The sequence below is a fragment of the Pan paniscus genome, chromosome 1, assembly GCF_029289425.2.
Source record: "Pan paniscus chromosome 1, NHGRI_mPanPan1-v2.0_pri, whole genome shotgun sequence".
NCBI lineage: Eukaryota > Metazoa > Chordata > Mammalia > Primates > Hominidae > Pan > Pan paniscus.
The window spans coordinates 34,666,311-34,678,829 of record NC_073249.2 but is presented as its reverse complement, the minus strand read 5'-3'; positions in this window follow the sequence as shown (position 1 = coordinate 34,678,829).

Genomic DNA, 12,519 nt, shown 5'->3' with positions numbered 1-12,519 from the left:
AGCTCATATTTTTGAAGCACATGTGATATTTTGATACATGTATAATCAATAGATTTTTGATGACATTAATCATATACCAAGCTTCTAAATACTATTTTTGTGCTCTCCACTCTGGTGTGTTGATTTTTGTATGTGTGCCAATCCTGTGCTTTTATTACTATGGTTTTGTAGTTTGTCTTAACATATGTTGAAAGGAGTTCCTTCATGTCCCCTGGTCCTGTCCTTCTTCTTTTTTTTTTTTTTGTTTTTTTTTTTTTTGATGGAGTCTCACTCTGTTGCCAGGCTGGAGTGCAGTGGCGCGATCTTGGCTCACTGCAACCTCCACCTCCAGGGTTCAAGCGATTCTCCTGCCTCAGCCTCCCAAGCTGGGACTACAGGCACATGCCACCATGCCCAGCTAAGTTCTGTATTTTTAGTAGAGACGGGGTTTCACCATGTTGGCCAGGATGGTCTTGATCTCTCGACTTTGTGATCCACTCGCATCTGCCTCCCAAAGTGCTGGGATTACAGGTGTGTGCCACTGTGCCCGGCCTCTTCTTCTTTTTCCAAAGTATCTTAGGTCTTTGTAAACTTTATTTATTGTTATATATTTTGAATTGTTTGTTAAGTTTCCCCTGCAAATTTTGCAGAGATTTTCATTTGAATTCCATTCATTTTATAAGTTAATTCTGGAAGAAGAATTGATGTCCTTATACTGTTAAGTCATTCCATCTGTGGACATGTTTTAATTTCCTTTATGTAGTATTTAACATTTTTCATTAGTAGAATTGAAAAAAAAAAACTTCTCAATGAAGTTTTTGAGAGTTGTGACCATTATCTGTGTCATATATTATTGCTCGGATGACCCAAACACTATTTCCAACCCCTTCTGTGGTTACAGAGGACACCCTCATGAATAGTCCTATTTCCTAGCTAGAGGGTAGTCTGGGATAGAGTTCTGCCAATGAAATATAAGCTGGAGTCTGTGGTAAAGAGGGTTCCTGTGAAAAATTCTGATTTCCTGAAAAAAGGAACAGATGTGCCTGGCACCATCTTTTCCCTTTCATTCTGCTTTAAATGTGGACATGCCTAAAGCTGGAGTAGCTGTCTTGCAATCATGAGGGAAAAGACAAGAGTGGTACAAAGACAATATCCCTGATATTATTGTTCCTCTGAACAAATGCAAGCATGCACCCACCTTCAGATATGTGAGAAAAATCAACTTTTAATTGTTTAAATTGTCATAAGTGGGGCTTTTCTGGTATGTGTAGCTGAACAAAAGCTTAAACTGGTATGTAATGTATTTTCCATTGTATTTCCTAACTGGATATTGGTGGCATAAGGGAACACTACTGACTTTTGTAGATTGAGCTCATGTCTAATAATCTTGCTTAATTTTATTAACTTTATTGAACTACCTGTTAGATTGATTTGCTTGAGTTTTCTATGTATATAATCAAACCATTTGCAAATAATGCTAAACTGCCTCTACCCTCCCACTTTTTTCTTATAAGAACAATTTTCCTCATTGTCTCAATGTACTGGCCAGGACTTGGCAGTACTAATGGTCATTTATTTTACAAAAACTTATTGAGCACCTGTTTTATGGAGGACACTGTTCTAGTCACTGTGGCAAACAAAGCCCTCTCCATTACGCTAAGGACATTCCTGTCTTCTTTCATATCTTAAAGAGAATTCATCTAAACTTTTATCTTACAGTTACCAAAATTCTGGTTTTAAATATATATATATACATACTAATTCCTAAAATGAAAATGAATCAAATGACTTTCAATAACATATTTCTTATTAAATTATATCATAGTAAGGTGTGATAATCTTCACAAGTTTGACTTTTGCAACTTGGTCAAAAACATTCAATGCTTTTTCAATATTTTTCTTCTTTTCTTTTTCTTTCCTAATTTGAATGTCCACTGTACAATACTGAGTTAGTCATAATCCTTGCTTGTGATATAGTCTATAGTCTAATTGTTTGTCTTTGGATGTATTTATTTATTTAGTAATATAACTGATACCCTTGCATTCATTTTCAATTCAAGAGCTATGGTGCAACTTACATCTTCATTTCTGCTTCTCTCTGCCTCTATCCTTCCTGTTATCACTATCTTGAATATTATGCTTATCATTCTCTAATCTTTATTTTCTTAGTTTTAGGCCTTACATTTCCTTTAACATTATACTTAGTTTTGTTTGTTTTTGAACTTTCAAAGATCTCATATGTAGTCTTTTAGGCTTGCTTATTTCTCTCGATAGCTGTGTATTACACAGATAATACCACGTTGCTAAATGTGCCTCTAATTAATTCATGTTCAATGCTGTGTATTATTCCATTGTGTGAATATACTACAATTTATTTATCTCCTGTTCAGTCAGTGCATCTTTTAGTTGTTTCCAGTTTTCTGCTATTATAAAGTGTTGGTATGAACATTCTTGTTGATGTCTTCTTGCTCGTACTTGTGAGATTGTCTTTAGCTAAGAGAATATGTCTAAGAATGAAATTGCTAGGTTGAAGCATATGCACACCTTCAATTTTAGAAGATAATGCTAAAATTTTTCCAAAGTAATTTTACCAATTTATACTTCACTAGTAATGCATAAGAGATTCTATTGATCGACACCTGCTACTACACTTAATGTTGCAGTCTTTTTCATTTTTATCAATCATATAGGTATAATATGGAAACTCATTTGGTCTTGGTTTGCATTTCCCTGATTTCTGCTGATCCTGAGCTCTTTGTAGGTTTATTGCTCATGTGTGATTCTTGTGACATGACTGTTAATGTTTTATTTTTGGTTCTCTGAGCCTCAGTTATTTTTTCATCTGTGAAATTCAGTTATTAATGCATACTGTATGGGATTTAATCAGATATTGTATGCAAAAATCTGGCTCAGTGTCTGTCACACAGTAGATCTTTAATATTTAATATTTAATCATTTTTCTTTGTTCCTAAGGTCATCTTGTGGCCTTTTGTGTTTTTCTAGATCCTTCCCTCTCTCTCCCTTCTCCCTTGCTCCTTCCTTCCTCCCCTCCTTCCTTCCTTCCTTTTTTATGCCAACTTCAGAGCCCTTCTCTTATACTCAGTTCAGTGTCTGAAGCTCTGTAACCTTTATGGACCATCCAAGGAAGCAAAAGGTGCTTACTACCTTTCTGGACTCTAAGAAACTCAGCTGAATGCACCACCGCTGTTGTTTTCTCCACCTATTGAGAAATACTTCTATTTTGTCTGCAACCATGTTTTGTTGACAATTTGTCCAGCCTCTGACCAGAGACTTCTGTTTTCTTTTGAACCCTGTGCCTATTCCTCAGATCTACTCTTCTTTATCAATATCAGCTGAGAGATCATTTTCTCCAAGGCCTCTCTTATTTCTTTCTTTCTTTCTTTCTTTCTTTCTTTTTTTTTTTTTTTTTTTTTGAGACGGAGTCTCGCTCTGCCGCCCAGGCTGGAGTGCAGTGGCGTGATCTCGGCTCACTGCAAGCTCCGCCTCCCGGGTTCACGCCATTCTCCTGCCTCAGCCTCCCGAGTAGATGGGACTACAGGCGCCCGACACCATGCCTGGCTAATTTTTTCTATTTTTAGTAGAGACGGGGTTTCACCGTGTTAGCCAGGATGGTCTCCATCTCCTGACGTCGTAATCCACCCGCCTCGTCGTCCCAAAGTACTGGGATTACAGGCGTGAGCCACCACGCCCGGCCAGGCCTCTCTTATTTCTATCCCATCCTGCAGTAAATTATCAGACACTCACTGAGTCCCAAGATACGACTCTACTGTGAGTACCAGAATCCTCTCACTCTGGGCTTTGCAAGCTTCACTGTGCATGTGAATCACCTCGGGATCTTGTTAAAATGCAGATTCTGATTAACTACATCTGAGTAGCCTCTGAGAACCTGCGTGTCTAACAAACTCTCAGGCGACGCAGCTGCTGCTGGTCTGTGGACCACGCTTAGAGGAGCAAAGGTCTAGGCAACTTCTGAAGGCTTCTTCCAGCACTGGTTTTTTCTGATCTGTGAGTAGTAAACGGTAACATTCTATTCGCTTTGCTATCTTTTCTCTGTTTCCTCTCTGGTTTATTAGCGATTCATTAATTGAGTTAGCAAATACTTTTTGAGTACCTGTAATGTGGTTGGCACCAATCTAGTGAAAGACACGTGAAAGTGAACAAAACAAACACCCCTGTCTTTAAGGAACTACCACAAATACAACTTCTAAATAAAAAACAAATACCATGTACTCTTTTATGCTACCTTTTTTTTCTGTTCCTGATTTCATGAAATAACACTTCACCTTATTTTTGGGTAACCAAGACAAATAATAGTACCCCTTTTTAGCCTTGGCTTCATGTGGTATCTTTCTTTTTTAATACTATTTTAAATTTTATTACAGTTTTCAAAAATACTCAAGCCGTTTACAATATTATCTTGTTTAGAATGAACAACTTGTATTATTTTGATGAAAGTTAGTAATGGAATAAGCCACACACACACACACACAAAGCATCCTAAGACTCTTGCAAAATAAACATTTAGTGGCTTTTTTTTTTATAAGAGAAAATTTGATTTCTATATCTAAGTTCTCTGTCAGACTGACTTTCCCTGTTCATTATATGGCTTTTATTTTTCACGGCAGGAAGTAATTCTCAATAAATCTTAAAATGCAGGATGCCTTCATGTGTGAATGTGTGTGTCTCTCTCTCTCTGTGTGTGTGTGTGTGTGTGTGTGTGTGTGTGTGTGTGTGTTTGTCTCCATAACACACTTCAACACAAAGCTTTTGAAGTGGAAGAAACTTCAAAGTTGGGCCCCAAGCTTTTGAAGTGGATCTCACCTGAAACTAATTTTCAAAACAAAATAATTATATAGCATTCTTTCTTGTGCTTCATACATGACAGAGAAGAAATTTGTGGTGGCACATAGCACCTCTACCAAAGCCTAATGAATTTAAGCCAATAAACACAGTAGTTAAGGTATTTAACTTAAGAATTTGAAGACAGTAGTAAAAATGTTTTATAAAAGGAAAATTGGACTGGGCGTGGTGGCTCATGCCTGTAATTGCAGCACTTTGGGAGGCCGAGGCGGGTGGATCACCTGAGGTCGGGAGTTCGAGATCAGCCTGACCAACCTGGTGAAACCCCGTCTCTACTAAAAATACAAAAATTAGCTGGGCGTGGTGGCGCATGCCTGTAATCCCAGCTACTCAGGAGGCTGAGGCAGGGGAATCACCTGAACCTGGGAAGCAGAGGTTGCAGTGAGCCGAGACTGTGCCATTGGACTCTAGCCTGGGCAAGAAGAGTGAAACTCTGTTAAAAAAAAAAAAAAAGGAAAATTGGAGGTTCCTTTTACTGTCTGTGAGCACCATGGATTAAAACAACTGGTTAATTTGCAAGCTTGCTTTGGCATATGTGAAAATGATTGCGAGGTGATTGCAAAAATGCAAATTTAAGATACTTTAACACATCTCGTCAATCTCAGATTTAATCTATTCTTAATATATATTTAAAATGCAGCCAAATGACCTTTGAAACAGAATAAAATAATAAAAAGAGATTCTCTGAAAAAGAAAATAAAAACACAATATCTAGTTTCCTTTTTTAAAAAAAGCAAAACTATTGATGGGCTAATTGATTGTGATACAATAGACAGACATTGTAACTATACTGCAAGTTCTCTTGTTTTCTAAAAAAAGTAATTATTTTTTTTTGAGACAGTTTCACTCTTCTTGCCCAGATTGGAGTACGATGGCGTGATCTCAGCTCACTGCAACCTCCGCCTGGGGTTCAAGCAATTCTCCTGCCTCGGCCTCCTGAATAGCTGGGATTACAGGCATGCGCCACCACGCCTGGCTAATTTTGTATTTTTAATAGAGACAGGGTTTCTCCATGTTGGTCAGGCTGGTCTTGAACTCCCAAGCTCAGATGATCCGCCCGCCTCAGCCTTCCAAAATGCTGGGATTATAGGCGTGAGCCACTGCACCTGGCCATATTTTTTCTTATATTTAAATATAATTTCAAATATTTACATTAATCAATGACATGTCAGACTGGAAAAAGTCTAAAACGTCAGAGTTTTAAACTTTCTAATTTATTGTCTCCAAGTAGGGCTGAAAGAGTTGAATAAAAAGAATTTAAAAGCATAAATATTACAATACTAAAGTACAATAGAGGATACATTAAGCTATGGTAGAGGATACATTTATAATACAGTAGGTTATTTTCATCGGGAGATTATCTTAGAACGGAATTTTTATATTGTTACCTCTGATCATATTTTTTTGTTTCAATGCTCTCTAGTTTCTAAAACCACAGTGAAGAACATATACATTATCAAAAGAATTTTGAATTCCTCTACCTTGTTCATGTTGGCTTCAGAGTATCAGTTTTTTTTGTTTGCATTCTATCGATCAAACAAGTCTCCCATCCAGCCCAGTTTCAAGAGGAGGGAGGGAATTGACTTCATTTTTTGATAGGGGGATGGCATGTTTGTATAGGGAGGAAAAAAACCTGGTGGCAGCTTTCTGGAAATAAGCTATCACAAGGATCATTCTTTGCATGGAGTGTAAATTATTACAAGACTTTGAAGGCCATAATCTATGACTCTGGATTAAACTGTTTCCTGCAATTGTTTACATGATTTCTGAATGGGTGATCTCCTTAGGAAGGAGACGGCTTCTGAGGCTCAAATCCTCTGTATTTTGGAAAACATAGACATTAACTTTGCAGCTGAGGGTGAATGGGAGCAAAAATATTTTGAAAAAACTTAAATCACTTTAGCAACTTCAACATTACAATTATTGTATAATTATAATAATAAGGTAGAAACCTTATTATTAATGTTTTGTTAATAGTAAATGGACTAAGGTACATCTACACAAGAGAAATGGTGTTTGAAAAAATGTACCCTCTACCATAGCTTAATATATTTGCTATTGTACTTTAGCATTGTAATATTTATGCTTTTTCTTTAAAATATGTGCTTGAAAAGATAGTGTCTGCTGGTAATAATTTCATTAATGGAGCATAACTACAATTCTGAAGTTAACTCTTTAAACTTCTTATGAGACTATTAAAGTTTGAACACAAATTTTCATTATTAAAACCTGTCAAATGTCTTTGAGCTTAAATACTAGGAGTCTCCTAAAATTCTACTGCTTGATACCTATGTCATGAAAAGTAAAAGTTATTGTATTCTTGGGAAACTGGTAGAGGGAGGAAACAAAAACAAAATTAAATATGAATATTTTTTCCAGCTTTTGTAACATCAAGAGTTCTTGAGATATAATTTATTCTATATCTACACAATTTTTAACAAGTTTAAACAATTATAATTCCAGAGAAAATGAGTATTTAATGGCTGGAAAAGATCAGCACTGAAGAAGAGATGGAGGCTGGAAACTATGGAAGAAGATCGTAGAGTTCTGGTTGCCTTGGGCTCCAATACTTCTTGACTTGGGCTATATGTCCCATGATAAGCATAAGTGACAGTTCCCAAATCAGTTTCTGTCATGAAGGAGAATGGTAAAGAGGGTTCTCCTACTGATAAAAAGCCAGGCTTCTTTTTAGCATGTCATATACATATCATGACATTTAAAACCCATAGTATTGTAAATCAATGTTATCCCCATTTCACTGGTGAGAAAACAAGCTTATTGAGTTCGAGTAACTTGACCAGGGGGATGTGGTTGAAAATGAGGAACTAGAATGTGGTCTAAAGTCCACTGGTCTCCAAAATCCATTCACCCTGCTATTTACCACAGCAGTCCTCAAACTTTTTGGCATCAGGGACCAGTTTTGTGGGAGACAATTTTTCCATGGACCAGGGGGTCAAGGGGGAATGGTTTTGGGATAATTCAGCCTATTACATTTATCGTGCATGTTATTTCTAGTATTATTACATTGTAATATATAATGAAATAATTATACAACTCACCATAATGTAGAATCAGTGGGAGCCCTGAGCATGTTTTTCTGCAACTAGACGGTCCCATCTGGGGGTAATGGGAGACAGTGACAGATCATCAGGCATTAGAGTCTCATAAGGAGTGTGTAACCTAGATCTCTTGCACACGCAGTTCACAATAGGGTTTGTGCTCCTATGAGAATCTAATGCTGCCGCTGATCTGATAGGAGGTGGAGCTCAGGTGGTAATGCAAGTGATGAGGAGTGGCTGTGAATACAGATGAAGCTTTGCTCACTCACCCACTGCTCACCTCTTGCTGTGAAGCCCAGTTTCTAACAGGCCACGGACTGGTACCTGGAGACCCTGGTTTACAACATATATGAAGAAACATTATAATCTCAACTATCACCCCTATAACCCTGTGAAGACTATTATAATGTAATTTTATAGGTGGAGAAACTGAGGCTTAAAGATTATTTTTTTCCATGCAGGAAAAAAAAATGTAGAGTGACTTGCACAAAAACAAAACTAGTAAACAGAGGGGTCAGGGCACATAGGCATTTCTAATTGCCGTCTCTTTCCCCAGTGCCAAAGCTTGCGAGTCAACTCTTGCTCTCTGGTTTCTGGTTTCTCCACATCACTAAATGTTGAGATTTATTCCTTACTTCATTTATTCACGTATCAGTAAACATTTAGTTAGTGCAAAGTATTTTATTAGGAAGGAAAAATATTTAAGGGGGTTGAAATAGTTAAGATGCTTTTCCCTAAATCTTGTCTCCTGAGATTTTTAAAAAATGTGCATTTCATCTTTTCTTGTTTGAAACAAAAAGCAACAGCTCAAGATGGCATCTGACTGAGATTTTATTTTTATTTTTAATTTTTATGTCTGGTCTGGGGTAGGTTGGATCAAATTTTAAAGAAAACCGTTTACTTGCAGTTAGCTGAGAATGAATGACCTAGTTTATTTTGTTGGCAAATTGCCTCCTTGACTAAGAAAAAGTCAAGGCCTATGTATGTCCGTGGCTAGAATGATCTCTTTGTGTCATAGAGGCTATGGCCTTGCCTACTCTAAAGCAAGTCACAAACTCAAGTCGAAAAAGGACTTAAGAGAGAAGAAGCACTTTTCTAAGAGAAAATCAAGAGAATTAGAAATAATGCCTTCCTTTCCCAAGTATTTTTTTACTTTTCTTATTATACTTGTCATTTCTATGTCAGTTTCTATATACATGCCATTTCTATGACATGTGTGCTTGTGGTAGCATGGAAACTGACAGAAATGACAGGTATAATATGAAAAGTAAAAAGTACTTGGGAAAGGAAGGCAACATTTCTAATTCTCTTCCAACTTCTTTAATTTTCTAGATTATACCCTTAATTTTTATTTGTAAAACTAAGAGACATATTGCAATAATTATATACTTAAACCTTAAGGTAGATGTTACCTTTTGCATCAACCATGTGTTTTACAACTATGGTATGATTATGAGAAGTGTTTGGAGTGGGGCTAGGTTTGGGGTAGAAACCTTATTATTAGTATTTTATTAATGGTAAATGGACTAAGGTACATCTTCACAAGATAAATGATGTTTTGAAAAAATACTTAATGACATGGAAAATGCTCATGATATAATAAAAACTATAAAATCAGGAGACAATATCAAACTATAGCCTGAGACCATAAGACTAGAAAAATAAAAGACTGAAAGGAAAAAAAAAACTTTGTTATCTCTGGGTGGGAATGTTTACTGTGATATTATTTTTCTCATTGTACCTTCTTGTGTTTCTAAACTCTCTGTGGTGATCATGTACAAACATACCTCAGAGATAATGCAGGTTCGGTTCCAGACCACCTCAATAAAGTGAATATTGCAATAAAGTGAGTCACATATAAAAGTTTCTCAGTGCATATAAAAGTTATGTTTACACTATGCTGTAGTCTATTAAGTGTGCAATAACATTATGTAAAAAAGTACATATTTTAAAAAATACTTTATTGCTAAAAATTGCTAACTGAACCTTCAGCACGTAGTTTTCTCTTTGCAAGTAGAGGATTTTGCCTTGATGTTGATAGCTGTTGACTGATCAGGATGGTGATTGCTGAAGGATGGAGCAGTTGTGGCCATTTCTTAAAATAATATAACAATGAAGTTTGTTGCATCAATTTTCTTCCTTTCAGGGAAAGTTTCTCTGTAGCATGTGATACTGTTGATAGCATTTTACACACAGTAGAACGTCTTCCGAAATTGGAGTCAATCTCTCAAACACTGCCATTGTTTTATCAAATACATTTATGTGACATCCTAAGTCCTTTGTGGTCATTTCAACAATGTTCACAGCATCTTCACCAGGAGTAGATTTCATCTCAAGAAACCACTTTCTTTGCTCATCTATAAAAAGCAACTCCTCATCTGTTGATTTTTTTTTTTTTTAGACGGAGTCCTACTCTGTCACCCAGGCTGGAGTGTGGTGGCCTGAACTCAGCTCACTGCAACCTCTGCCTCCCACGCTCAAGTGATTCTTGTGCCTCAGCCTCTCAAGTAGCTGGGATTACAGGTATGAGCCACCACACCAGATAATTTTTGTATTTTTAGTAGAGATAGGGTTTCGCCATGTTGGCCAGGCTGGTCTCAAACTCCTGGTCTCAAGTGATCTGCCTGCCTTGACCTCCCAAAGTGCTGAGATTACAGGCATGAGCCACTGTGCCTGGTTCCAGCTAATTTTTTTGTATTTTTGTAGAGATGAGATTTCACCATGTTGCCCAGGCTGGTCTCAAACTTCAGTTTTTTGCCAAAAACTCCTCAAGTGATCCTCCCGCCTTGGTCTCCCAAAGTGTTGGTATTACAGGTGTGAACCACCATGTTCAATCTGTTAACATTTTATCATGAGATTGCAGCAACTCATTCATATCTTCAGGATCCACTTCTAATTCTAGTTCTCATTCTATTTCCACCACATCTACAGTTACTCTTGAATTCCTTGAAGTCATGCATGAAGGTTGGAATCAGCTTCTTCCCAACTCCTGTTAATGTTAATATGTTGACCTTCTCCCATGAATCACATTCTTAATGGCGTGTAGAATGGTGACTTCTTTCCAGCAAGTTTTCACTTTGCCCAGATCCATCAGAGGAATCACTATCTATGGCAGACATAGCCTTATGAAATGCATTTCTTAAATAACAAGACTTGACGGTCAAAATAATAACTTGATCCATGGGTTGCAGAATGTATGCTGTGTTATGATGCATGAAAATAACATTCATCTTTGCACATCTCCACCAGAGCTCTTGGGTGACCAGATGCATTGTTAGTAAGCAACAATATTTTGAAAGGAATCTTTTTCCTAAGCAGTACACATCAATAATGTGCTTAAAATATTCAGTAAATCATGCTGTAAACAGATACACTGTCATCCAGGCTTTCTTGTTCCATTCCTAGAGCAAAGGCAGAGTGGTTTAGCATAATTCTTAAAGACCTCAGGATTTTTCAGAATGGTCTTTGAGCATTAGCGTCAACTGAGAGTCATCAGCTGAATTAGCCCCTAAAGAGAATCAGCTTGTCTTTTGACTCTTTGAAGCCAGGCATTGACTTCTCCTCTCTAGCTATGAAAGTTCTCAGTGACATCTTCCAATAGAAGACTGTTTCATCTCCTTTGTGGTTTAGTGTAGCTACCTTCATCAATGATATTAGATCTTCTGGATAACTTATGCAGCTTCTACATCAGCACTTGCTGCTTAGTCTTGCACTTTTATGTTATGGAGATGGCTTTTTAAACCTCATGAACCAATCTCTGCTAGTTTCCAACTCTTCTTCTGCAGCTTCTTCACCTCTCTCAGCCTTCATAGAATTGAAGAGAATTAGAGTCTTGCTCTGAATAAGAGTTTGGCTTAAGGAAATGTCATGTCTAGTTTGATCTTCTATCCTGACCACTCAAACTTTTCAGCAACAAAGCTATTTCACTTTCTTGTCATTTTTGTGTTCCCTGGAGTAGTTCTTAATTTCCTTCAGGAACTTTTCTTTTGCATGCATAATTTGGCCAACCGTTCTGGCTCAAGAAACCTAGCTTTTGGCCTATGTTTGTTTTTGACATGCCTTCCTCATTAAGCTTAGTCATTTCTAGCTTTTGATTTAAAGTGAGAGACATGTGAATCTTCATTTTACTTGAACACTTAGATGCCATTTTAGGGTTACTAACTGGCCTAACTCAGTGTTGTTGTGTCTCAGGGAATAGGAAGGACTGAGGAGAAGGAGAGAGATGGGGGAGTGGCCAGTCAGTGGAGCAGTCAGAGCACACAAAATTTATTGCTTACGTTTGCTGTCTTGGATGGGCACAGTCCATGGCAGCTCCCCAAATGATGACAATAGTAACATCAAAAATCACCCAACACGGATCACCTTAGCAATGAAAAAGTTTGAGACATTTCCAGAACTGCCAAAATGTGATAGAGAAACACAAAGTGAGCACATGTAGTTGGAAAATTGGGACCAATAGACTTGCTAGATGCAGGGTTGCCACAAACCTTCAATTTGTTAAAAAAAAAAAAAAAGTGACATTTGTGGCTGGGTGTAGTGGCTCACACCTCACCTGTAATCCCAGCACTTTTGGAGAGACAGCTTGGCCAAGATGGTGAAA